Below are 8175 nucleotides of genomic sequence, written 5' to 3' on the forward strand. Positions count from 1 at the left end.
AACGGTTTCTCTTCTTCGTTTTTCTTTGTAACTTCCCCCTTTACTCTCTCGCTTTATGTTTTCGCCTAAATTTTGCATTTCTTGCGTTGCAGCGTCATTCGGTGATTTCTGGGCGATTCCGTCTCTCCATCTTCGATCTCCTTCAAGGCTTCCTCCTTCGTTCAGGTTGGTTTTTCTTTCTTTGTACTTCTTTCGTCGTTTTGCCTTCAGCTTTTGATAGGGTTTCGATTTTTCTCTTGAAGTATGAATCTTTAAGTATTACTGTGCGCCTGCTTGTTTACTGTTTGGGGGTTTTCTCTTGTTTTTGAAATGGTCCCTTTGTATTCTAGGGCTCATATTGCTTGTTTTCTCGAAAGATTGTTCCTCAGCTAGTACCGTTTTAGGTCTCATCCATTCGGCTTGAATCTCATGGAAAACTGATTTGTATCTCCATGCATCGAATTCCCTGTTCTCCTCCATTGGCTGCTTGTCTTTTCTTCTTTTGTGGCTAGATGAGGCTACCATTAGTTCTTTAGTTTTGGTAAGTGACAAGCTAAAGTTGACAAGGTGAAGCAAGAAGTGTTGTTGGAAGTGTGGTGAGGTTGTTTTCGGCAAGAGATAGTTATGCTATGATGAAAGAAAATGTGCATGAAGGAGATTTGGTGGTGTGGAACTCGTTCCCCAAGTGGTTCTTTATAGTGCCCGTAAGTGAAAAATGGACGGCTAGGGTGATTTGTGAAGGTTGGCTTGATGGTAAATATATGAATTAGGGAAAAGGACGAATTGCTTTTCATTTTCTTGGAAGTATTCTGAGTGCATTAGGTTGTACATGTAGCTATCTTTTCATGCAGAACTTCCTTTTCCCATGTGTTAGTTTCAAAGACTTGTGAACTTCCTTTTTGACCAAGCACCGTACCTCCCCCCTTGTCTTTTTCCTCCATTCTTATCCTTCCTTTTGTACCTGCACAAACAAACAAATTTGCTATCATTTTTTTTTCGGTCATGTGAATAATGAATAGTACTTGTACATGTTTTTCCTTCTTTTTGAATTGTAAATCAATGATTGACTTCCTGAGCTTATAGCCGTGACCTTTGTATGTATGCACACTTATTACTGGACACCAAACTTAGTGTTTGGTAATGTCTCCTGATGACATGAAATCCATGTTGGTTGTCCTTAATGAATGTGCATAATTCTAATAAATCCTAGTCACTTTGGCGCTTTGATCCTAAACAATTTTACTACCTAAAGTAATTGAAATCAAAGTATTAAAACATGCAAATGGTATACTTGTCATGAATTTCTAAATCCAGAGAAACTTCTTGCTTTTCATTAATTGTGTTCAAAAGGAACACCAAACTTAATGTTTGGTTGTGCACTTTGAATGAAAGATTGAATACAATTTGGATAAAATTTGGGGTGCCTTCAGGCACACCAAACTTAGATACCAATTGTATTTTACATGCAATGTTTAGTGCACTCTTTCAACAGTTGTCCTGAGGATTCAAGTTCATGCATAAGAAACCATGCTTTATTAGATGCAAAGCAAAACAATAAGGAGTAAGGATACTAAAACATGGGTTGCCTCCCGTGAAGCGCTTCTTTAACGTCACTAGCTTGACGGTTGTCCCTTGTTAGGGTGGATTGTAGTGCTTGATGCCTTCTCCTCTCATTATGAAAACGTCCCCATTTGATTCCTTCATGACTTCTAAATGTTCCATAGAAAGAACTTTTCTGATTGTGAACACTTGAGGGAGCTGGGAAGGAATGGTTTTGAGGCCAGGTGGGATTGGCAGATAATGACTTGATATCACTTTATCTCCCGGAGAGAAACCTTCAGTGGAAATTTTCTTGTTTCTCCACCCTCTTGGCAATTTCTTTACAATTCTTCCCTTTCTCTTGATGATTTCTTCATTGACCCTTATGTCAGGAGGATCCTTCTGATCTGCTTCTATTGATTCTTGTGGCTTTAACTCTTGCAATTCTTGTTTGCCTTCCAAGGACTGTTTCAGAATTTCAGCTGCTGGATTGCTTTCCTCCAAACAAAGATGGCTACTATCATCCTTAGGCTTTTCATGTTCTGGTTCAGGCTCAGATGCAGGTTTGAAAACATTGAAAATGAGCTGTTCATCATGTATTCTCAAAATTAGCTCTCCTTGTTCTACATCTATGAGTGCTCTAGCAGTGGCTAGAAATGGCCTTCCCAGAATGATGGGGTGTAGGTAGTTTTCCTCCATGTCCAAAATGACAAAGTCTGTGGGGAAGAAATAATTTCCCACTTTCACCAGCACATTCTCAACTACCCCTTCAGCTTGCTTCTGAGTTTTGTCAGCCAGTTGTATGATTACATCAGTGGATCTCACCTCATTCAGTTGTAGCCTCTTCATAAGAGTCAGAGGCATCACATTTATGCTAGCTCCTAGATCACAGAATCCTCTGTCAATTTTTGTTTCCCCTATGATGCAGGGGATATGAAAACTTCCTGGGTCTGTTTTCTTAGAGATTATGTCCTTCTTGATGAGGGCACTGCATTCTTTGTTCATTATTACAGTTTGTCCTCCCTTCAAAACTCTTTTCTTGCTCAGCAATTCCTTTAAATACTTGATATGTGTAGGCATCTGCTGGAGAATCTCAAGAAAGGGAATATTGATATGGAGAGACTTAAATGTCTCTAAAAACCTTGAATAGGTTTTCCCTTTTTCACCTCCTCCTAACCTCTGAGGAAATGGTGCTTTTGGTTGGTATGTTTCCAGCATGCCTTTTTGCAGTTCCTTGGCTTGCTTAGTTTCACTTTCCTGCTTAGCTTCTTCCACACCTTCCTTCAAGATTTCTGGCTCCTGTTCTGAGGGTCTGATTCCTTCTTCTTCTGAGACTTCCTTCAATATGGTGATGGCCTTGCATTCTTCCCATCTCACTCTCTTTTGTTCCCCTTTAGGATTCTTTTCTGTGTCACTAGGGAACACTACAGTTGATTTGGGGGCCTGTTGAGATAGCTCTCCTACTTGAGACTCCATCCTCTTGAGTTTTTCACCATGGGTTCTTAAGGTAGATCTCACATCATCCCTGAAGCTTTTCAACTCAATTATGTCCTGACCCATGTGTGCCAGCATTCCTTCTATCCGGTTTAATTGATCTTGAAATTGTTGGTTCGGATTAGGTTGGGTAGGTTGATTATTTTGGCCATGATATGATGGTTGGGAGTAAGTGTTTTGTGTGGCTTGGTATGATCTTTGGTTGGAGTTTTGGTATGTGGAATTGTTATGTTGGTTGTGGTTGTAAGGTTTGTGGTTTTGTGGTTGGGTTTGTTGATTCCCCCACCCAAAGTTTGGGTGGTTTTTTCCATCCTGGGTTGTAAGTATTTGAATGTGGATCATATGATTGCCTTTGTTGGTTTCCCACATAGTTGGCCTCTTCCCAATCACCTCCTTCAGTGCTTACTTCCTTTTGATCTTGTGTGTGTATTGCAGCCACTTGCTTTGTTTCTAATTTCCTGGTGAGCTCTGCTAGTTGCTTTGCAAACACCTTGTTTTGGGCTAAAATTGTATCAACATGGTTCAGCTCCATGCCTCCCTTAGTGTTGTGTCTCTCTGAAGCATAGTAGTACTCATTCTCAGCCACTGTCTCAATCACTTCAATGGCTTCTTCCACAGTCTTTTTCCTGTTCAATGAACCTCCTGATGAATGGTCTACAGCCTTCCTTGATTCATAAGAAAGTCCATCATAGAAAATATGCAATTGCACCCAGTCATGGAACATGTCTGGTGGGCATTTCCTTGTCAAATCCTTGAATCTCTCCCATGCCTCGTAGAGAGTTTCACCATCTTGTTGTCTAAACGTCTGAACCTCAGATCGAAGCCTATTGACCTTTTGTGAGGGGTAGAAACGTGCCAGAAACTTGCTTTCCACCTCATCCCAGGTTGTTAGGCTCCCCCTTGGGAATGATTCCAGCCACTTAGCTGCCTTGTCCCTAAGTGAAAATGGGAACAAGAGCAGTTTATAGGTATCTTCCTGGACTCCATTGGACTTCACAGTGTCGCAAATTCTCAAGAATTTTGTGAGATGTTGGTTTGGATCTTCATTAGCACTCCCACCAAATGAACAATGATTCTCCACAAGTGATATTAGCTGTGGTTTGAGTTCAAAATTGTTGGCCTGAATGGGTGGTTTCTGAATGCTGCTACCACAATTCCCAGAGGTTGGGTTTATGTATGAACCAAGAACCCTCCTCTCAGGAATGGCATTGTTTCCATCAGCTCTCTCATGGTTGTGAACTTCTCTATCCATGTTGAGATCTAGAGCTTCCTCAAAATTGTCCTCAGATTCTCCTTCAGATTCTTCTTCTCCCAGTACTCTCTTCCCTCTTGCTTCCCTTCTAAGTCTATGAAGGGTCCTCTCTGGTTCGGTATATGGAGGAGTTGATGTCTCTCCTCTCCTACCTGTCATACAAGACACAGCACAGGCACCAAACAAGTGAAATACTCTTGGTTAATGGAAGAGTATGGTTAGAGCAGTTGAGGAATTAATTCAAACAGTTAGTGAGTCAGTGAGTTAGTTGCTTGAATTTAAAGGCATAAAGAAAGAAAGCATGTAACAGAGTGCAGAAATTAAAATTCAACAAGTAACTTGAACCGAATTAATCAAAGCAAGAAAAATGCTCAATCTAGTTAACTTCCAATTTGAGAATTGTCAATCGAAAACCAATCCCCGGCAACGGCGCCATAAACTTGATGCACATAAACTAGTTATGCTACGATTTAGGAAATTGCACAATCGGCAAAATTCCTTCCGGCAAGTGCACCGGTTATCGTCAAGTAAAAACTCACAATAGAGTGAGGTCGAATCCCACAAGGATTGGTTGAATGAGCAATTCGGATTAGAAGTGTGTCTAGTTGAGCGGAATCAAGAATTAGATGAGAATTGCGGAATGTAAAATTGGCGGGAAACGTAAATGGCAAGAAATTGAAATGGCGGAATCTTAAATTGCATGAATTAAAGAGCAGAAGCTAAATTGCTGAAATTAAAAGGGAATGGGGGTGATTGCATGAATTGAGTTGCAGAATGTAAAGAGAAAGTGGAAATCGGAGATGGGGAATTCATTGGGTTATAGGAGATATTGAGATCTCCGAATCAAAACATTTTTATCTCTTCCTCAACCAATGCGTTCATTGAATTTTGCTTGGCAATCTTATATGATTGGATCCCAATCCCTTGGCTCACCAATTCTCTCTAAAAACAAACAAATTTCCAATCCCTTGGCTTAAATGTTCATAAGAAGAGATGATGCTCGATCACTGATTATACCACACAGTTTCATGAACCACAATTTGGTAGGATTACATGTCACAATATCCATCCAAACCCCAATCCAATTCACTGTGAGAAAGCTTCTCTAGCTTGAATCCTCCATTCCTTTCCCAAGGTTCCGAAGGATTCCAATTATGGGTAGTTTCTTTCCCCAGACAACTACCCAATGGAATTAGATCGAGAAGCTTTCTAACAAAATTCAAGAGAAAAGATTGAAGAAGAAGATAAAACTATTATTGATTCATTGAATTACAATAGAGCTCCCTAACCCAATGAAAGGGGGTTTAGTGAGTCATAGCTCTGAATTCAATTACAAAAGTATGAAAACTTCCAAAATGAAAAGGTAAAAAAAAGGTCTCTCTAACTTAAATTCTATCCTATTTATACACTTTCTTCATTGAGCTTCTGTTGTGTTTCTTGGGCTTTGAGGCCTCTCCCTGCTTTCCTTTTGCTTTGGGTTTATGATCCATAATCTTGATGAGGCTGCTGATCCAAATTCTGTAACATTCATTGAGCCAACTTAGTGATAATCAAGTAATGACACATGACTCAACAAATTGAAATTCCAGACTCATCAATCCTTCAGGCCCAATCCCATAAACCATGATATTCAATTGGGTTTCATACCAGAGTAAGTTTAAGTTAATGTTTGTGCTCAAATGCTAACTTAAACTGCAATATTTTTGGCCCAGAAACCTTTTCCAAGAGTGGCGTTTAAGTTGCAGTTTAAGCTTAAACTGCAGCTTAAACGCCAGACACTTCCAGTGATGCCTTTTGTGGAAGCACGTTTAAGCTTCAGTTTAAGGTTAAACTGAAGCTTAAACGTGGAAATGGAAGAAGGCAGCCCTGGAGGGTAACGTAGTCGAACACGTTTAAGCTTCAGTTTAAGGTTAAACTGAAGCTTAAATGTGGATATAGGAAAAGCAGCCCTGGAGGTCGAACACGTTTAAGCTCCAGTTTAAGGTTAAACTGGAGCTTAAACGTGGAAATAGAGAAAGCCATCCTGGAGGTCGAACACGTTTAAGCTTCAGTTTAAGGTTAAACTGGAGCTTAAACGTGGAAGCGGAGGAAGGTAGCCCTGGAGGTGTCGAACACGTTTAAGCTCCAGTTTAAGGTTAAACTGGAGCTTAAACGTGGAAATGGAGAAAGCAACCCTGGAGGAGAAAACTTGGTCGAACACGTTTAAGCTCCAGTTTAAGGTCAAACTAGAGCTTAAACGTGGAAATGGCTCCCTGGTGCATTTCCCATTTCTGGCGTTTAACTTCCAGTTTAAGGTTAAACTGGAGGTTAAACGCCACTTTCACCCTTTCCTCAGCTTTCATGATTTTGGCGTTTAAGCTCCAGTTTAAGCTTAAACTGGAGCTTAAACTCCACATGTGATATTCAAGCTTCCTTTATTGATTTTTGTTGCTTCCTTGCCTAGCCTCTTCTTTCCTGAAATCATCCAAACAACTGCATCAAAGTCTTGCAAATTTTCATGAGAATCTTCCATTCATAGCATTCAAGTAATATAACTAAAAACTCATGGAATTTGCATCAAAATCATACTGTTTGGATGGTTCATTGCTTTGTTATTCATTTAACCATTCTTGGTTACTTTAAGCTCAAGAAAATGCATAAAACAACTAAAACTAACAGAAAAATGCTAGTGAAACTAGCCTAAGATGCCTTGGCATCAGTAGCTATTTCGGTTTTATTTTGTAGCTTTCTGGGATGTTGCTTTTTTTTTTGAGAAAGGGTTTCTCTCTGTGAGTTTTGTTGGGACGTTAGTTTTGTAGGTTTTCCTGAATCCTTGTTCCCTGACTGCCTCCAAAGGATGCCCCTGGACCTTCTGTGTGGGTCCTGGGGTTTTCCTTTTGTTGTTTGTCCTGTCTGAATCATACTAGCCGAGTTGTTTTGTCCTTTGTCCGAGATATTTTTTAGTAATCCGATTTTCTTTTCTTGTTGTAGGATTAGTTGGCCTCATGTCTTCTGGCAAAAATATTGTTGAGACGTCTTCCCAAGTCCCTGAGAGCATGGCTGATTGGGTGGATTCTATGGTTCTTCTATGTGTTTCCTTGGTTGACTCTGAATTCTGTCAGCAACTTAGGCAATTTCATAAGATCTGTGGTAATGGTGGTGATGAAAAGAACTATAAGCTTGTATCTCTGAGTTCTGAGGAGAGGGTCTGTTTCTCTACCCGAATTACTGGAGAGCGCCCTTTTTTCTATGCCTACGACTTCTTTTTTAGTCAAATGAATATCACTCTTCCTTTTACCGATTTTGAGACTACCTGTTATGGTCCTGTAATGTTGCTCCATCCCAACTTTACCCCAATTCCTGGGGTTTTATAAAAATCTTTCAATTGTTGTGTCATGAATTCGGTATCCCTGCTTCACAATCCCTTTTCTTTTATCTCTTTGTTTCGACAAAGCCTGGGGTAGTTAAGAAGAAAGCCGCTTGGGTTTCTTTCCGAGCTTCCCAGGGAAAAAAGGTTTTCTCTATGTTTGATGAATCTTTTCATGATTTTAAGAATTACTTTTTTAGGGTCCGATCTGTTGAAGGAGCTCGGCCCTTTTTTATGGATGGGAATGATGAACCCGCCTTTCCCTTGGAATGGCAAAAGGATGTGAGGGTATCTAGATATGCGTGGAAAATGTTGGATGAGGCTGAGCAAGCTTTCATGACTCTTCTGGAAGAAAAATAGGGGCAGCCTCCCCATCTTGACACAAAGAAATTTTTAACCAACCCCTCTCTCCTCCAAACTGAGCTGGGTAGTGGTCAATTTTTGGTTTTCCTTGTTTGTCGATTTATTTTTTGTAAGCTCTTTTCTGATTTGTAACTTGGTTTTCCACTGTTATGTTTTCCTTGTAGAGATGATTAAAAATAATGAATCTATGAAGGCCTTCAAA

At 40.1% G+C, this 8175-nt stretch overlaps 1 non-coding gene across 1 annotated transcript; it reads left to right on the top strand.

Moving 5' to 3' along the window:
- The first annotated feature begins 3734 nt into the window (after positions 1 to 3734).
- On the top strand, positions 3735 to 3838 carry LOC112739806 (small nucleolar RNA R71). The gene has a single exon (XR_003170744.1). It is a non-coding gene; the product is annotated as a small nucleolar RNA R71 (small nucleolar RNA).
- The last annotated feature ends 4337 nt before the right edge of the window (positions 3839 to 8175 follow it).

Source organism: Arachis hypogaea, chromosome 13 (genome assembly GCF_003086295.3).
Source record: "Arachis hypogaea cultivar Tifrunner chromosome 13, arahy.Tifrunner.gnm2.J5K5, whole genome shotgun sequence".
Classification (NCBI taxonomy): domain Eukaryota; kingdom Viridiplantae; phylum Streptophyta; class Magnoliopsida; order Fabales; family Fabaceae; genus Arachis; species Arachis hypogaea.